The 19,656-nt window shown below is 49.0% G+C and overlaps 1 pseudogene; it reads right to left on the reverse strand.

Moving 5' to 3' along the window:
- LOC135292537 (zinc finger protein 850-like) overlaps positions 1 to 19,656 on the reverse strand; it is a 337,224-nt pseudogene that overhangs the window by 315,982 nt on the left and 1,586 nt on the right.

The following is a 19,656-nucleotide window of genomic DNA, read 5'->3' on the forward strand; positions in this document are numbered from 1 at the left end:
AGGAGGCACCTTGTGAAATGTAAGGTGGCCAAGATCGACTTTGAGCTGCCAAAAAAGAAGGTTCAGGACTGGGATGACCAAATGACCATTGTCATGTGGAAGAATACCACCAGGAAAGACCCGGCAGCCAGGTGGCCTAAAATAAAGAAGGTAAGAAGCAAAACAGCAAAAAAACCCCAACCCAGCTTTTACAAAAAGAACCACCGTAGCACCATCACTGCTGGCTGAGCAGCTCCTGCGTCCTCTGGACATTGGACAGCCGTGAGGTTCACCAGCTGTGCATTCCAGAAAAGAGGTGGAAGCACAGTGACCAGATACACTCACACAAGATGGGGAAGCCTTCTGACAAGAGACCTTTAGCCACACACAACTATCAGTCTGCACCACAAGCACAAGTGTTGCAGCCCGTATTGAATGGAAGGCAATGCTTTATGATTTTATCCCATTTTATGCTGTTAGAAATCTCTTCATCTGATTTGGTACCCTTTCACCAACAAGGAATTAATTAAGTCTGCTGCACTCTGTCTCTTCTTTTGAAGTGGAGAGAAATCCACTTCTCCTGCATATGCTGGTGAACTCCAAGTTTTGTCTGCATGAGAATTTGCTTGTGGTCTTTGTATTGTGTGGGATATCTCATCATGGAGTAACCCAGGCACTGTATGACTCTATGGAGGAGTGAAGAGAAGGATCATCTCCAGAGACTCTTGCTTTTATTGTCATTATTGCCAAACACACTCCTCTTGGTTGAAAGTTCTTTCCCAGTTTCTGGACCGTTTTTAGGCCTCTAAAGCACCCTCTTTTCTATCAGAACATCTGCAACTGGAGACTTTCCCAGTGAAATCTTTCACATTCCAAAATGCACATCCCCAGCTCCCAGCAGTGTGGCTGTTGCTCCAGACATGACATCTGGAGAGCACTTGCTCCTAAGACAAGAACAAAAAGATGCTTTCTAGAACTCTTCAGTCTTGGGGTCCTCCATCCACAGAGCTCTGGCAGGGGAGCCCTAATTTTGAGACCTGCTGGATTTATAGGGGACCAGAAAAAAAGCCAGTCACTCTGCAAGGTTGAAGTAAAGGGACTGGAATGCAGCTACAGTCTCCATGGGGATATTAACAGCTGTGGTAGTGACTGCTTGGATCAGTGGCTAGAAACAACTACTGCAGCAGAACAGTCCCAATTTTGTCATCTTTCCAGGGAAGTAAAAATGAATGGTCCTTTCTAGTCTCTCTGTGAGGCTGATCTTGGAGGCCAGAAGACTGCCCTTCTCAGCCTGACTTTCTGGGCTCTGCTCAGTGATTCCTCCCTCCTGTGTTTGCAGGTGGTCAAGACAGCCCCAGAACCAGCTCACACTGTGGTGGAGAAGAGCAGGCAGGAGGTCGAGGTGTACCTCAGTGCCATTGTTGCCTACGCCCAGTTCCACCTGGACACGATCATGGTTCAGTTCAACAACACCTTGCCCTTTGAGACAAGGACAGCCACGTGAGTGCTGGAGGCCAGGCACAGCTCCTCCTGTGAGCAGGAGCTGCCTTTGCCCAGGGCTGGTGCAGTGCCTGCTTCCCAGAACTCCACCCCAGCCAAAACTATAAGCTGCCGGGGGCTGTGTACAAATCAGGGAGGGACGGGACTGCTGGGGAATATGTCTTTAGCCGTTTTATTTTCCAGCATCAGCCTCATTACACGGTTATGACAAAAGGAAGATGCCAGCAACTCCCATCCCCAGCAGCAGATAAAGAACTTAATGTTACAACTTACTTTAAAAGGTTTTTGACCAATCACACAAAGCAAAAGCATATTGACAGTAGTTCCATCCAACCGCTATAAGCACATGTACCTTCAGTTAAAACAATGCTTGCTTATTTTGAATACAATACTGTCAATACAAAACATTGTGGTGAATGTTTTAAGTGTGGGGACAGGAGGCTTGACTCCATTTTTTCTTAGAAGGTTGATTTATTATGTTATAGATTATATTAAAATACTACATTAAAACTATGCTAAAAGAATAGAGAGAAAAAATAATCAGAAGGCTACAAAGAGCAAGACTAGAATAGAATACATAACAAAAATCCTGTGACTGCTCACACCCTTGACACAGGCGGCTGTGATTGGTCATCAATTGAAAACAATCCACATAGACCAATAAAAGATGCACCTGTTGCATTCCACAGCAGCAGATAGTTATTGTTTACATTTCTTTCCTGAGGCTCTCAGCTCCTCAGGATGGGAAAAATCCTAGCAAAGGATTTTTCATAAAATATCATAACTACACAATATCTGCTTGTAAGCCTTAAAACACAATGCACAGAGCTCCATTATTAAGCTTAGAACTTCCAATAACTCGCTAGATATACTTTTCAGCAGCTTAGGGAGCTATTCTAGACAAGCATTAAGACACAGACCATTGTTCTATTTGTCTTTACTTACTTTCTACTTCTTACATCATTTTTCTGCTGACAAATCTTATGGCTACTGCTTAGCTCTAATCATGGTTCTGCTGTCTCTGAGGCTTGCCTTTTGTAGCTTTCCCAAAACCCTCTGATTTTAAGGATTCCCACAAAAATCAGCAGTGGCCCCTTTACGTGCATGTGAAGCCAAGCAGGAGATGGTGGTCAGGAGAGGCTCAATGCTGCCATAGGTTTCTGCTGAGAACAGCCATGGCTTTGCTTTCCCTGCAGGTCACCTGTCCTCCTCTGCTCAAGAATAAGTTTGCAGTCAAACCAAGACCTAAAGGCCAGAGTAAGGCCCTTAGCTTCAATGTGCTGAGCACCATGTTGGCCATTTCCTCTAAACTTCCAGACTTTGAAATACTTTCTTGGGCCACCCAGGACAGCAGTCTGAGCATGGCAGGGTTGCCTGGAGAAGATGCTTCTCAGGAGAAAGTGGTACCAGGAGTCCATCAGACAATATTACTGTACTATTTGCTTTATACTTAATGGGCTTTCTGTTTTTTCTAATTCCTCCTACTTGCTTTTCAGTTTCACGATGCACAACACAGGGGAGGTAGTCCTGAAATACTCCTGGGAGAAAGCTGCAGAGACTGAACCAGTGAAGGAGCCATATTCAACCACTCTGATGCGTAAGGGCATTTCACTTGCTGAGGGCCTGGGGAGATGACACGATCCGTCCTAAGGACGTGATTCGTGAAGGTTCTTTTTCACTGATCTCAGGGTGCAAAAACTGACACGACAAGGGGATTTGTAGTAAAATCAAAACAGAGATACTTTTATTGTGTAGCCATAGCAAAGATGCGTTAGAGAGAAGGGGAATGAAGGAAGGGGAAAGAATAAGGAAAAGAAAAAAGAAGAGAGGGAGGGCAAGGAGGTATATAGCTACCAGACGTGCGGATGACAAAGTCCCTCAAAGTGCGGTCGACGAAGAGGCCTGTCGTCTTCACGTCAGGGGAGATCTCCAAGGTATCAGTCAGCTCTAACCCATTTTTATAGTCCTTTTGAAATGGGGGAAGGGGACACATTTCAAAATAGTCTATTGATAAAGGGTACAAGGAGTCCATCAGTAGTCCATCAGGAGCAGGTGTCGTCAGCAGCAGACGTCGTAGGCAGGAACCATTGTGTTCTCGGTCCAGTGGTCACTTGCAAAACTTGCTTTGGTCCCCACGCACGCCTTCCTTCACCCTATGGTAGGGATTTCAGTCTCAGTCCTTTTGGGAAGAAGAGGGGAGCTCTTCCATGTAGGGGTCACATGTCTCAGTCCTTGAGGGAGAACCCTCTCCCATCTCAGTCCATCTGTCACGGTGGTTGATGTACGGTGAATGGAGGGTCTTTTAGTGGTGACCACCGAGAAGGTCCTTCCAGAGAGAAAGTCCAGCCAAGTCAGAAAGGTGGAGAAATTCCAACACTAGCATTGCTAGGTGATGCAGGGGAAGGAGAGCACACTGCCCCTTCTCAGGTGCAGTGTTCCATGAGTTGAGCAAACACACCCGTAGGCAATAATCTGGCTTGGTGGACCAGACAGACCTGGATTTTCAGAACAGGATCTTTTCCTTTCCCTGGTGGTCTTGGCTTTCATGACAATCGAGAGGCAAAAAATGAGGGAAGTTTCAGACAGACACTCACAGGAGAAGACCCTGCCACTTCACTCCAAAACATGAATTGCTTTTTCATCCTTGTCCATCCATCCACTTTCATCAGCATCTTCCCAGCTGCAGCTGGAGAGTTTTCTCCTTGTCCCCCTCTGCCTTTCAGCCCCTTCTGTTCTTCTCTGCCACTCCTGCTCTGCAAAGGAGCTGAGCCAGGCTCTGGGGACAGCCACGTGCTGGGTCAGGACTGGGAAGGGGGATGTCAGGTCATCTCTTTGAGGAGTCTGAGACTGGGAAAAACGGTGGTGTAACGAGTGAGCTGCCCTGCAGCCACTGTCTGTGCGCAGTTCCCCACTGCAGGGCAAATGCAAAGTCACTGTCTAAAGCCAGCTCTCCTGCTTGGCACAGGAGTGTGTGCTGCAGGCAGAGACCCTGCTCCCAGAGGCTCTGTTTCCTGCTAGAAGAAAGTACTTAGCCAGAGATGCTCCAAGTGCATCCCAGCTCTCTTCCACCCACCTGCAGCAGGAGGCAGAGCTGCTGGGAAGACAGGATTTTGTCTTGGAAAGGTGTCCTCTTCCTCCCTGCAGGTCGGTTCCTCTCCTACGATACCATGAAGCATCGCAGAAAGCTGCTGAGTCTTTTCTGGTGGGAGCAGGACCATCCTCCTGAGACGCCTCCTAAAGTGCGGCGGCTGCGGCGGCCTGCCAAGCAGCAGCAGGATTCCAAGCAGGAGCAGGATCCCGAGCACCAGGAGGATCAGCCAGAGCAGCAGCAGCAGGAGCAGCACGAGCAGCAGGAGCACTCCAAGAAGCTGCGCCACTCAAAAGAAAAGAACCTGTCTCCAAAGCGTGCCAGCTCCTCCCTGGATGTCTTCACCGATGCTAAGCATGACCTGTTCTCCATCAGCCCCTAAATGGCACCATCCCTCCTGGCCAGAAGCAGACCTTTCACCTGCAGTTCAAGCCAAAGTGCACCAGGAATTTTAAGACCACCCTGCTGTGCAGGTGGGAAACGTCTACACACTTGCCAACTCATGCTACTGCTGGGTGTCACTGAATCACAGGGTGGGACAGGGTGGAAGGGACCACAGTAGGTCATCTGGTCCCACTTCCCTGCTCAAGTGGGGTCATCCCAGAGCACATGGCACAGGGCTGTGTCTGGAGGGCTCTGGAATAATTCCAGTGAAGGACACTCCACACCATCTCTGGGCAACTCGTTACCTGCACAGGAAAAAAGTTCTTCCTCAGGTTCAGGTGCAATTTCCAGTTCAGGTTCTGCCCATTGCCTCTGGTCCTACTGCTGGGCATCACCAAGCACAGCCTGGTTCATCCCCTAACACCCTCCCTTCAGTCCCTCTGACTGGGATGGGGAGGTGGGAGACAGGCAGCCCCAGGGAGGCGGCAGAAGCACCCACACGAGCACAGAAAGATCATCATCTGGCCTTGGTAGGGAGGCACTGGGAAAATAGACACTGTATGAAACAGTAAGCTCCTGGAAGCTTGCAAATCTGGAACAAGAGATCCAGGGACCAGACAGTCCCAAGCTCTGCTTCCTTTTGGGACAAGCAAGGCCTGCTTCTCTACATGGGACCCTGTGTGCTGTAGTTGGTGCCCAGGCATTTAACTGGTCATGTTCCTGCCCTTGCAGCTCTGCAGCCTCCATGCAGCGAGTGCAGTTGTTTCATTTGCTGCTCGCTGCTTGCACAGAGAGAAGATGCAACACTGTGTACTCTGCAAGGAGACAGAAAAGCGGCTGGCTGGGAATGTTCATCTGGCCAATACCAGTCCCTTTCTTCCTAGGATTCCTAACCTGGAGCCGACTCACAAGATGGGGCAGGTGATTGTGAAAGGCAGAGTCCAGGAATGGAAGAATCTCGAGGAACCGTTAGTGCAGATGGAGGAAGGGCAAGACCCAAGGAGGAGGTGCTCTGGAGACCACCACCCCAGGGACAGCATTTGTGTGAGCTGGAGCATCCAGCAGGAGCCGGCAACATCGTGCCTTCTGAGGATGATGATGATCTCCCACTCTTCACCAGAGATGTCTGTAGCTGCCCTCCCAAGCTCCAAGAACATCTTTATCTTACCTTTTAGTTAGCTAAGTTACCTAACTAATTGTTTGTTAGATTGACAAGTAGTTGATAATTGTCAGTTCATTGTTAATAAACAATTGTTAATAAATTGTTAATTGTCATCTTGTCTTGGTTTTAAAGACAGGTGTCTGCGGGACCTCTCTGGAATGGAGAATGTGACCCCCTTCTCTCCATATTATTATAATTTTGAAATTAAGGGGCTTTCAGGAAGAGATATGGGAAAAGGAGTAACAGTTCTTTGCCAGTATGTACAACAAGGCAAACAAACAACAACACCAGCAGCAACAACAAACAGAACCAGGTGCCCAACCACAGCCTTCCCTTGGCTGTAGGCACTTTCCCTTTGGTGTAGTTCCTGTCACAACCAGGCAGGGAAGGGAGGCAAATAATGAATAAAGCAATTGCTAGAGAAACTTTAATTATTATTGAGGGGCCCAGAAAGGGACCCAGCACCCGAGGTGTGGCCTCACCAGTGCCCAGCACAGCCGGACAATCACTGCCCTTGTTGGGAAGGGTGAAAGTTTGACAAGGATGTCTCACAGACATGTATGCTTGGCAGAAAGATTTTTGAGTGTAGAATCTGAAGAAGGAATAGAAATGAAAGCAAGTTTTGATGTAGAAGAAAAGAATTGCTGAGCCAATCTTACTGGATAGCTAAGAAGGTAAAGGATATGTTAGTTTGTTGTAGTGTGTTTTTATACCTTGTAATGGTTTTGGTTTTGTATCCCCTTATTTTTCCCAAATGGTTTCCTCCTGATCGTACCCCTTCCCTTTACCTGTGGAATCCCTCTCCTTTGTTGAGATTATCCCCAAATCCCTGTCAATCTGTCAATCAGACTCTCTGTCAATCACTCTGTCAGCATCCCATCCTTTCTATCTAGAACTTTCAGTTCAGGTCATGGAGTGATTAGTCAGAGGCCAGGGGTCAGCCCCCCAAGTGCTACCCCCATACGCTATCCCAAATGTCCATTCCCCAAGTTTTCACCCCTGAAAGTTCTTTATTGGTCAGCAAGCTTATCTATTTTTTGGTTCATACCTCCCTTTAAAATGTAATCTTGGCACCTCTCCCAGGTACTCTGGGCAGGGGCCCCCTGAGGTGGGGAGCTCCCAGGAGCTCCGAACAAAACCTTGGATTAACCCCTGCTAAGAGTCGGTCCTTTCATGCTCCACCCATGTCTCCAGCGTCTCTTCTGCTGCAAAGGTGACTAGCCTAGCTGCCCTCGGTACCCTCGGGGCACAGGAGAGTGTCCCCCTGCTCTCAGCCTTGTCGGGGCTGCCCGGCGCTGTCTGCCGACCCGGGGCTGGCCGGGGTTCCTGGGGGGCTCCCAGAGAGATGGAGACATTAGTTAGAGCGTGTTTTTATGGCTTAGAGCAAAGGATAAACCCACCTCAGACAAGAAGATGTTTTTACCAAGCAAAAAGATTCCACAGGCAAACACAACTGCTGATGTTGCAAGTAGAAAAAAGGTCTCAGAATTTTCTACTGCAAGGAAACTGAAAAACAATTTCCTGCTTCAATTGTAATGTACTAACTTTTAGTGATTGAAGTATTGTTACATGAATATGATAATTATAGTAGTTATGATAAGCTATAGGTAAAAATTAAGGTATAGATTGGTTCTTCTGTGTGAGGATACTCAGCAAAGAAAATTTTATTATGCATTGTAACCAAAATTCAAGGGACTCCAGGTTTGGAGCTGGAGCTGACAGCTGTAGGCGCAGGCTCTGTCACCCACAACCCTGGACTGCTGAAAGATCTTGGATACAATAAACTGCATTTTGAAGAGCCGCCTGGAGTCCCGCATCTCTCATTCAGGCTCTTGCTGCCCTGGTCCTCAGGGCTACACTATTGCTGATACAGGCCCGGAGCTATTGGCCTTCTTGCCCACCTGGGCACCCACCTGGGCACCCACCTGGGCTCAGGTTCTGTTGTCATTCAGCTTCCCAACCACTTTCCACAGCTGGGAGCTGCAGAGGGTTAGTGTGGCCAAAGTGTACGACCTGGCCCTTGGTCCTGTTTAACCTCATGCCAGTGGTCTCAGCCCATGGATCCAGCCTGTCCAGGACCCTCTGCAGCCTTCCTGTCCTCCAGCAGATCCGCTGAAAAATATTATTGTAAGCACTGATTGGCGAGGGGCAGCATGGCCATGGCCAGCAGTCCCAATGCCCAGGGGGTGGGGGGAGATGGGATCTTTGTTTTCCAGCCAGGCTCCCAGCCAAGAGCAGCAAAAGCCGAGGTAGAAGACAGATGTTGTGCGGCAGCCAGGAATTCAGGTCAAAGCTTCATTTTCTCCAGAAAAAACAAAACAAAACAAAACAAAACAAACAAACAAAAAAAAACCAAAACAAAAAAAAATAATAAAAAAAAAAACAAAAACAAAAACAAAAACAAAAACAAAACAAAAAAAAAATGCCTTTAAAGTGTAAGGGGAAATTCTTGTTCCAGCCCCATCCTTGGCCAGAGAATGTATGTGCAATATTGTCCAGGAATTGAATGTATTGAAAGTAAGGAATCCAGATATGACATGTTATCCAAGAATCGCATGTAGTGACTTGTTATCTAGGAATCACATGCTGGGAAGCCAGACACAGCCTGTTAGACAGTGATTGTATGCAAGGAACCCAGATGTGGCACATCAGATGGGGTTGGATGCAAGGAATCCAGATGTGCTGCGTTATCCCAGAGCAGCAGGGAGGGTGAGAAACAGACAAACACACAGAGGCTGCACCTTCTTGGGGAGTGCTTGACCTCTGACCCAGCTTGGCATCATCCAAAGAAGGACACTGAGGTGCTGGAGCAAGTCCAGAGAAGAGAAAGCAAGTTGATTAAAGGTCTAGAGAATAAGTCTGGTGAGAAATGGCTGAGAGAAGCAGGGCAGCTGGGGAGGGCTCAGTCTTGAGCAAAGGAGGCCCAGGGAGAACGTTGTCACTCTCTGCACCACCCTGACAGGAGGCTGTAGTGAGATGGGGATTGGGCTCTCCGCACAGACAACCAGTGACAGGACAAGAGGACACAGGCTTAAGCTGCACCAGGGAGGTTAAGTTGGACATCAGGAGGAATTTCTTCACAGAAAGGACTCTTAAACATTGGAAGGCACTGCTCAGGGAGGTGGTGGGGCCACCATCTGGGATGGTGTTCAAGGACCAGCTGGACATGACACTTGGTGCTCTGCTCTGGTTGGCAAGGTGGTGTTTGGGCCAAAGCTTGATGGAATGATCTCAGAGATCTCTTACAACCCAGTTGGTTCTGTGATTCTCTGACATTAACACCTGATAAAGACAGGGAATCCTTTCAAATTAAGTATGATAAACGATAACATTTTGTAAAAGGGTTTCACAGGAGCTCACGTATTGCCCTGTCCAATCTACATGATAGACATAATTCCCTAGAATTGTTAACTGTTCTCTGGTCTTTTTATCCACATAGCACACCGTATTCAAGAGTCTTAGAGCTCTAATGAATCTCTAAATCACATTGGGGGTGGAATCAAATAACAATTTAATTGCTAATAACAAGAATCCTGTTAAATTATTTGAGCAGGAAGAGCAACTCCACCTGCCTTTGAAAATTTGTAATAAAGTTAATGGTACAAATTCTTCAGCAGCAATTGTTTGGATCATCTCTGGATATAACATATAGGTGATTTCACCATGATTTTCTTGAATGGTTCCTAAATTGCACTGTGTTTTCTTAATCATCGTGCGTGTTTTCCTTCATTTTCTAGCCTGTGTAAGCAAGGACAAAATACATAAGATACAAATTCATGAAGAAGTCAGGAGTTTCTGGATTGTTCATGCATAATCTGTGACCAAAGCCTCATGTCAGTCATACAGTGCAGTGTCCAGCTCAGCAAAAAGATTTTCAGCTTAGAAAAGCACAGTTTTTTAAATCAAATATGTTACCTTTATGTATTTAGTGTCTATTTCTATGATGCCTGCCTTTGACTTGCTCTTGCATGGCTTACATGCAAGACACTCAAAAGACACTCCAGAAGAACTCGGTCAGCTGACTCCAGCCTGAAGCAGGTTCAAACCAGTCCTCTGGCCAGAATCTGCCTTTTGGTTTGGTTTGCATGGTGACATTCTGACATGTTAAAGTTGAAAGTGAAGTCTTGACTTGAATTAGTCTAATAAAACATTGTCTATCTGGAATAGAAAAGACCATAATGCCAATCTTTATCAAAGCCTTAGAAATTGACTTGGGAAGAAGAAATTAAAAATCCTTTTATGTATGTAATTGGAAGAGAATTTTGTGTTCTAGCAGCTTCTCATGATTGATCCTAATGGTGACAAATTTGTTGAGATGAGAAGAGAGGAGCAAGGAATGTGCCTGCCTGTATGTTTCCTCTTGCTGTCTAACAGAAGCTGCATCACTGGAAAATGTGATCTAATGAGAATGTTCATTTTTTCAAGAGGAGACTAAACTGCTTTATAGAGTTCTGGATTGAGACAAATGACTTTTAAAGCCCAGAAATTAAATTTTGAAATGTGTCAACTTAGATCCTAGCTTTGTTTTCAGCTGCTGCTGAAGCAGGTTTTCTCTTTTGGTGTCTAACTGACATACTGTATGAACACTTAATAAATAAGTTGCACATAAGGTGGTGGAAAAAGATGATCTATTGCCACACGTTCTTTACCTGCATCACAGCCTGTGCATTATTACCTCTAAGGATCTGTGGGGAATCAAGTTATCCTGATAGGTGTATTTTTAATAAGCTTTTACTCTAGAGAGTTGCCAGAATGTGGTTTGTATCTGTTATTGATTAACAGCTGAATTAGGAAGATGGAACTAAGCTGTTCTTGAGAATCAGCTCCTGGGATTCTATCAAGATGCTATGGAAGAATAGCATGTGAAGTAATATATTAGCAGCTTAGTATTTATAGAAAAATAAGAAGTGGTGAAAAAGAAAGCCAGTATCTGGCAATTGAAAGAATTCTTGAAGTGGCAGAATTGCTGCAGAAGATCTTTACTATTAGGATACACAAGACAGATGATGGACTTTGGCCCATTTTTAGCATAAGAGATTTGATAACAGGACACCTTGGCAAGAACAAACAGCTTTGAAGATTGCAAGAAGATTAAAACAGATGGGTGTCACAGACATATGTTCTGGAAAAATCCCTTTGCCCAGGATTCTTCCCCTGGGAAGCTGAGAAGCCTCAGAGGAAAACAGTATTATCTCATTTGCTTCTCCTCTGTTTTGCTGCTTTGGAATGTGGTTGGAGATTGTTTATCCAACAGGTGATTGTTTCATTGGTTTCATGTGAATGGTTTTGACTCAATAGCCAGTCAGGGTCAAGCTGTGTCCAGGCTCTGGAGAGAGTAATGACTTTTCATTATTCTCTTTTAGCCTTCTGTCTGCATCCTTTCTGTATTCTTTGGTATAATTTAGTATAGCATTCTTTAACATAATGTAGTATCATAAAATAATAAATTAGCCTTCTGAGTACATGGAGTCACAATCATCAGTCCTTTCTTTGTCTGAGAACCCTGCAAATACAACAGATGGGTTTACCAGAAAAGAGAAAATTGCATCAGACTCCTGCAAGCAAGAGATATTTAAAATATATAAATTTGTTTATGTGATGATTAGCCAAATCATTGCAGTAAAACATTACTAGTCTTCCTAGAATAAGCATATAAGTGTCCTAGGGTGATGTTATGATGCTTTTATCCCCAGTTGTGTGTTCTGTTGATGCTGGATATTATATTCTGTGCCTGCAAGCCTGACTCTGAGAGCAAAGGCAGGGAGAAGAAGCAGCATGGAGTTTGTTATCAGCCTGCTCTCACTCCTCCACTGTGGTGTCTGGGCACGGACGGGACAGAACATGGTGCTCTGTTGTTTTTTAGTTAGTTTTGCTAGCTGAGGCAGAGAAGTTTTCCCTGCACTGGTTTTCGTTCCCTTTTTTTGGAACTGTTCAAACCTGCTCCAGACTGGGACCTGGGGGAACAGCGAGAGCTCGCACTTTGTAGCCTGCCAGGGCCTACTCTGGGCAGCAGCCTTTCCCAGTGCCAGAGGGACTGATAACAGAGCGACCAGCCACCAGAGAGACTTTCTGAATTTGTCATCTCTTCAGAGCGACAAATGAGTTTTGTCCTGTGGTATTGTTTGTTTTTTGTGCTGGGGAGCCCTTTGCCTGTTAAATAAACAGGTTTTTCCACTTCTCTCTGAGGAAATTCTTCCCAAAAGAGTTGGGGAGAGGGGCCATGTGAGTTTGCTTTCTGGGGGGGCCCTTTTGGAGGATTTCTTCCAAATTTGCCCTAAACCAGGACAGAGTCTTACCAGTTCCTCATCCTTCAAAGGACACAAACCTGATGAGTTGTGGTTCCCACTCCAGTGGCTGCTCTTGGACCTCCCTCCATAGCCAGAGCACAGCTTCCTTTTCCCAGCAAGTCCCTTGCACTGGAGGGATGAAGGAAACAGGACAGGCTGCGAGGATCAGGGGCAGGGCAGAGCCAGGGAGAAGAATGACTTTTACATTGGATGGAGCTGTGATTTCCCTTGGCTTTGTTGGCTGACAAGAAATGAACATCCCCCGGTGTCTCGGGCAGCTCCTTCTCCAAGGAAAGCAGGTGGGAGTTGGAGCCAAGGAGCTGAAACCTGCAGGTGCAGCCTGGGCTGGAGGGAGCTCAGATTTGCACGAGGCTGCTCTGAGTGCCAGGGCTTGGATGGGGGAAATGGTGGCGTGGGGGTAAGGACAGAGTCTGATTGATTGTCAGCCATGACAGGTCTTGATTTTCAAATCTATTCAAACTGCATAAGGAGGTACTTGGATTCAGTGTCAATTGGAAATTGCACATATCCATGTATTACCAGGAAGAAAAACCAATACAGGACCTAAAAATCTTTTCTCGCGGTGTTTTTAAATATGATATATTCCGTTTGAATACACTTCAAGCCTCTGGAGCAGTAAAATTCAGCAGGAGCCTCTGCAAGTTGCTGAGGATGTCAGCAGCCCCCACTGAGGCCATCCCTGCCCAGAGAGCGTGGGGGAATGGGCAGACAAGGAGAGCGTCCCTGGGGCTGGGCCAGCAGAACTCAGAGGCACCAGCGGCTCCAGCTGGGAAATGGAGTGTGGAATGTGGCTGGGAAAGCCCTGCCTGGGCTGTGCCAAGCAGGACAGACAAGCCCAGACACTCATCCCTCCAAAAATTAATTAAATGTCTCAATAAGACATTAAAAAGTAATTAGAATTGTTTCTGTACTTTGAGTTGGATGCACTGGAGAAATACCAACAAAAGATATTCAATTCACAAAAAACACTTCTCAGTGCATTAACTTGGCCCATTGATTCCATGAGGCCCTACAGTGTCAGAATGGCCCCTTGGTCTCACAGGGCCCCACAGTGTCACCATGGTCCCTTGGTCTCACAGGGCCCCACAGTGTCAGAATGGCCCCTTGGTCTCACAGGGCCCCACAGTGTCACCATGGTCCCTTGCTTCCATGGGCCCTGTGCTGCTGCATTCCCCCCTCCCCTTCTCAGGCCGCCCTGCCAGCTCAGAAATGCTCCTTGGGCCTCGGCCTTGGCCAACAGCCCCTGGGCTCAGCTCCTCTGCAGCTCAGCACAAACACTGTCTGCTCCAGGCACTGCTGTGCCCAAACAGATCCTGGTTTCTGGAGGAGCAGCCCTGGGAACTGGTTTTGTTCCCTCAGTGGCACAGCATCCCTGTTCTCACAGTGCCAAAGAAAGCTGTTGATGCCAAGTGCGGCCAGGATGAACCATTGCTGTGACTGCAGCCCCTCTCTTGGGGCCCTACAAACAGCGCTGCAAAAGGAGCCCCTTGGAGCTCTCCTGGGCCAGCGACTCCCTCTGAGTGGGGCCTCTCCCAGCCGGGAACTCTCCCGTTTGCTGCACTCGGGGATCCTGAACAGCGAGGGAGCCTGGGCCGATCCCCCCACTCCTCCAGGCTCAACCCTTCACCCGCTGGGGAGATGGCAAAGCATCCACAGGGAACATTTCCTGCCCTCAGGGGAATTTCTCACAGGTGCCTTGCACTGGCTCTTTGTGTCTGTGTGCACACAGGAGTGTCTGTGCTGGGGAGATGTGGCAGAAATGCTGCTCTCGGGGGGTTGGAGTGCCTTGGATAGCTGAGTCAGTCAGGCCTGTAAGTGAGGTTAAGTCATGAGGAATAACCCAAGTTAAATGCTGCTAGGAGTTGTTCTTATGCTAAGTTCTTATGCTTAATATAAGTAATAAGCTGAGTTAAATACTGTTGAGTGTTATTCTTCTGTTAAATTGCTATGTCAAGGGTTACAAGTCAGGTTAAATACTATTAAGCTCTGTTCTTTTCCTATATTGTAAAGTTGAAGGGATCAGTAGGTTAAGATATAAGTCTTTTTAAGTTTGAGCTCTGTAAGCTTTTAGGCCATATTCCTTTTATCCTTGCCCTCACTGTCCTTGTATCACATACAGGAACAGTTCTCATTTCATTTCTGGTTTGATTGCCTGGATTTTGTTTGGTTTTGTTGTTGCTTTGTTTCCTTGTTGTGCCTGAAGTGTCTAGTCAGGAGCAGAGTGACTCTTGCCAAGGAACTTTGTGGTGCTGTTGCTTAGTATTAAATCTGGTTTTTGCTGATCCCTTGCTGGGGATTTTCTCAGCACTCTCAAGCCCTCATTCGTAACAGGGTGAAGGACCCCTGGCCCAGGCTCTGGCCCTGGGGGACACAGGGATACTGTTGGGGGTCCCTGTCCCCCTGTCCCACCCCCCAGAGCCCCGGCCCCCTGTCCCCGTGCCAGGCTCTGGGGTCGATCTCATGGAACATCCTCTGGGGGAGGCTGCGGCGCTGGGGGCGGGGGGACCCGGGGGGACAGGGGACCCCGCTGTGCACGAGCAGTGTTGGACTGCTCTGGGGGAACTGTGAGGGGGGGCTGGGGCAGAGTGACCTCCCCAGTGACCTCACACAGCCCCTGTGATGTCACTGTCCAGTCTGTGATGTCACACAGCCAGCTGCTGTGAGAAACAAAGACCAGTTCCTTTGGAAAGGCCTTTATTAAGAACAGCTCTTGGGTGGGGAACCCAAGGGGTCGCGCACACCGCCATTGCTCCCACAGGATGACACTGAGGAGGAGGAGTGCAGCTTTGTCTCACGGCAGAGCTGGGGCTTCCGTCCTCATGAGAGTCCTTAGGAAGACAATGTTGGCTCGTAGTTTAAGAGTGTCATCCAGACTGAGTACTCTTCAAGCCATGGTGACAGGATGGAATCTGGCTCTGTAAATGGTGGGCGATTCCCGGTGGTGCAGCCAGGTTAAAACCATAGTTTATGTGCTGGTTTGTTGTTTTTGAGAGAGTTCATACCATACCAACAGCTCCTCGTTAAATTCAGTCCGGGTGCAAGTCCCTCCAGGAGCAGGGGAAGGGGTTCCTGACCCAACAGAAAGGGATACAAGTACAGGGGTGCAAGTCCTTCTGGGAGCAGGAGAAGTGATTCCCAATGGAAAAGGATACAAACACAGGGTAAGATAGTAACACTCAACAATGGCAAAGGCAAATCTCAGAACTCTAACGTTCTACATTCAACAACAGACTAACACTTCCAATTCAGATCCTTTTAACTTCATTAACATTAACTAGCAATTGCCACTCTGAAAAAGAGCTCCCATCTCCAGTGTTCCATTTCTCATAGCTGTGACATGTCACACAGCAAACTCTATGATGTCACACAGCCCCTGTGATGTCACACAGCCTTGGCTCAGTGCTGGGCAGCCCCAGCACCGTCCCAGCAGTGGCCTTTCCCTCCTGCCCCGTCCCTCAGCCGGTGCCGCCCTTGGGGCGCTGGGCCTTGGCTTCCTCTTCTCCCTGGGCATCCCCTGCTGCCCGCCCTCCCAGGGCATCCCAGGGAGCTGCTGCCTCTGAGCCAGGGGCTCTGCTCTGCTGCCCTGGGCACCCCAGGGCTCCTGAAACACCCCATGGCCAGGGCGAGTCCAGAGTGTCACAATGTCCTCTTGGCTCCATCAGGCCTCGCAGTGTCACAGTGCTCCCTGTGCTCCCTGAGGCCCCACATCACCCAGCCCAGGCCATTGCTGTGGTTCCAGTAGGATCCCAGTGACCCCCAGTCTCTCTCAGTATATCCCAGTTGTCTGCAGCATGCTCGCAGTCACTCCCTCTTCCTCCCAGTTACTTCCACAAGGATTCCTAGTCAGCCTCAGTGCAGTTCCAGTTGCTTCCAGTGTATTCCAGGAGTCCCCAGTATGTCTAAATTGCCCTGCATGCTCCTACTCACTGCCAGTGGGGTCCCAGTCCCCGTCTTTATTGTCCCAGTTGCCTCCAGCATGGTCCCAGTTGCTCCCAAATTCCTCCCAGTATGATCCCAGTTGCACCCAGTTGCCCCAGTATAGTCCCTGTCACTGCCAGTATGATCCCAGTGGCCCCCAGTATAGACACAGTCACCCCCAGTTGCCACCAGTTGCCCCCAACATGGTCCCAGTTCTTCCTAGTGTTGTCCCCTCCAGTATCATTCCAGACACTCCCAGTGTATCCCAGCTGCCCCCAGCATGCTCATTCCCAGTCACCCCACTTGCCCCAGCATGGTTCCAGTTGCCCACAGCCTGATCTCATTCATTCCCAGTATATCCCAGTTGCCCCTGGCACGCACCCATCATTCCCAGTTGCTCCCAGTAGCCCTCAGTGTGCTCCCAGTTGCTCCCAGTATTTCCATGTCCGTGTTCTGAGTGCTGCTCCCAGCCCTGATCCGTGGGGATGGGAATGTCCCACTCCCTTGCCGGGCAGGGTCACACCTGAGCCAGGTGTGCAGGGCAGGGCCTTGCCCTGACCCCAAGCACAAAGGGGGCTGTGCACCCCCTCTGCCCCCTCCCCAAATTCCCTCTGGGGGAGCAGGAGCTGGGGCAGGAGCCCTGTGGGGAGGGACAAGGGGGTGACACCAGGATGGGGGGGGGGGACATACATGGCCCCTGGGGACCCCCCCTCACCTTCTCCTGAAGCACCAGGAGGATAAACCCCAACAGTGAGCCACTGACCCCTGGCAGTACCTTGGGGGGTAGGGTCTGGTGGTTGCTTTGGGGCTCTGGGGGAGTCACAACCACCCAAAAACCCCCTCCCAGCCCCACAGTCACTCCCGGTCCCCTCAAACCACCGCACAGCTCCTGGCCAGGACACCCCCAACTACTCCCTGCAAGATAAAACACCCCAAGAACCATCAAAACCCCTTCCCATCTCTCCCAAGACCCACCCAAATTCTCTCCAAGCCACACAGCCCTGACAGGACCCCCAGACTCCCTCACAACCCGCCCCAAAGGCCCCCAAATCCCCTCCCAGTACCACAATGGTCCCAAGAGCCACAAAAGCCTCTCTCAGTCCACCCAGGAGTTCCTAAAACCCCTCCCAGCCCTCCATGGAGTTGACCAGATGGGCAGGAGCATTTACAGCCCAGAGCAGCTGGGGCACTTCAGCATTAATTTGGGCACTTTGGTGGGGACACCCCAGATAAGGAGACCCAGGCCAGAGACTGGAACAGACAACTGAAAGTCCTGGAGAACAGATGGGCTTGGGTGGACACATTCTGTTGGAACAAACACAAGATCATAGCCATGTCCCTTGGCTTGGATGGTCCCAGAACACCCAAATCCTCCTGAATCTTCCCCTGAACCCCAAATTCATGCTCAAATCCCAGTAAAATGATTCAGCTTTAGATCTCTTTGCTTAATTTCTTTATTTTTACCCCAGTTCTAGGTGTTTTGATGGGATAAACATGGAAATTATTCAGATAGGAAAAGATCTCCAAGATCATCTATTGTTGCTTAATGCCACCAGAAGAAAAAATTACACAGCAGGTGAGATTTTTTTGGGCTGTAAAGTCAAAGAAACAGCTCTTCCCAATTAATTTTCAGTGTTGATCAGAGTCCTGATGGATATTCCTGCCCTGAGTTTACCAGGTGCCTATGGGGATCTAGAAGGACCCTTCTGGAGACCACCTTCCAGGTCTCTCCCCAACATGGATCACAGGGAATGTGGGTCACCAGGGCTCAAAGCAAGATGGGTTCTCCAGTGGGGGATGGAGGTGGGGCAATGCACAAAGCTCTTCCCGCAGTTGGGGCATTTGCAGGGCTTCCCTTAATGGTGCCTCCGTTGGTGTCGGGTAAAGAATGAGCGGTCTGAGAAGCTCTTCCCACACTGGGGACATTCGTAGGGCCTCTCCCCAGTGTGGATGCGCCGGTGGGTGACAAGGGTGGAGTTGTGCTTGAAGCCCATCCCACAGTCGGGGCAGCGGAAGGGCCTCTCCTCTCTGTGAATCCGCTCATGGACAAGGAGGTGGGAGCTGGTGTGAAAACTCTTCCCACACTCAGGACACTCATAGGGCCTCTCCCCGGTGTGGAACCTCTGGTGGACAGTCAGGTCGGACCTGTGGCTGAAGCTCATCCCACACTCCCCACACTCATAGGGCCGTTCCCCGGTGTGGATCCTCTGGTGGCAGATCAGGTTGAATCTCCTCCTGAAGCTTTTCCCACACTCCAAGCACTCATAAAGCCTCTCCCTGTCATGAAGCTGCTCATGGACCACCAGCTCTGAGCTCTGGTTGCATCTCTGGCTGCCTTCCCGGCCTAGGGTGGGTCTTTTCTCCTCAGAGAACCCTGGTCTGGGTTTGCAGCCCCTCCTCCTGTGGGATCTCTGGGGCTTTTCCTCCCCATTGGATTTCTGTGCAGTGGAGCCGCCCAAAATGGCCTCTTCCATGAGGTTCTGCCCTGGGGATTTGTCCTGCCTGGTCTCCATCCTCAGCTCCTTGTCTGGGGGAGGAAAGACAAGGAGAGGATGGGATTTGCTCCATGCCAGAGGGAGGGGGAAGGAGATCCCCCCAGGGTGTCCCTGGCAGGACAGGGTCAGCAGAGGGGTTGTCCTGCAGCCAGGGGCCATGCTGAGCTGGGAGATGGAGAAGGAGAGAGAGGCAAAGGGGCACTGACTTCCTGCTCACCTGCCTGGGTGTCCCGGGGCTCCTTCCTCTTCCTCACAGCCTCCTCCTACATCTGGCCAAGATTTAGGAATGGGAAATCCTGGTTTGGGAAAAACAAGGTGTGAATGCCTTGGGTCGGGGATTCCTCTCGCCCAAGTCCATCTCTAGAGGTCACCTGATGTCCATAAAAACCTCAAAAAATCAAGAGTGAATCAAAAAAAGCCACCAGGAATGTCCCATTTCCAGTCTCATCCCTCTGGGGTTCTGGTCATCCCCTGTCTCAGAGCTGCTGGGATCCCATGGATCCTGGGGATCCCCCCTCTCCAGGGACCTGCTTCAGGATGCTGGGGGGTTTCAGGATCACCCTCTCCAACCTCCCCCCAATGCAGCCACTTGGGGCTCCCTTCTCTCCCCCCGACCCTGACCTGGTTTAGGGCAAATTTGGGAGAAAACCTCCAAAGGGGTTTCCACTAGAAAGCAAATTCAAGCAGGTCCTCTCCTAGCTGGTTCGGGAAAACATTTCCTTGGAGAAAAGTGGAAAAAAACCTGTTTATTTTACAGGTAAAGCATTCACCAGCCAGCAAGAAATGAACAATATTAAATAATAAAACCTCTTGCTGCTCCAA

This window comes from Passer domesticus, unplaced genomic scaffold (genome assembly GCF_036417665.1).
Source record: "Passer domesticus isolate bPasDom1 unplaced genomic scaffold, bPasDom1.hap1 HAP1_SCAFFOLD_37, whole genome shotgun sequence".
NCBI lineage: Eukaryota > Metazoa > Chordata > Aves > Passeriformes > Passeridae > Passer > Passer domesticus.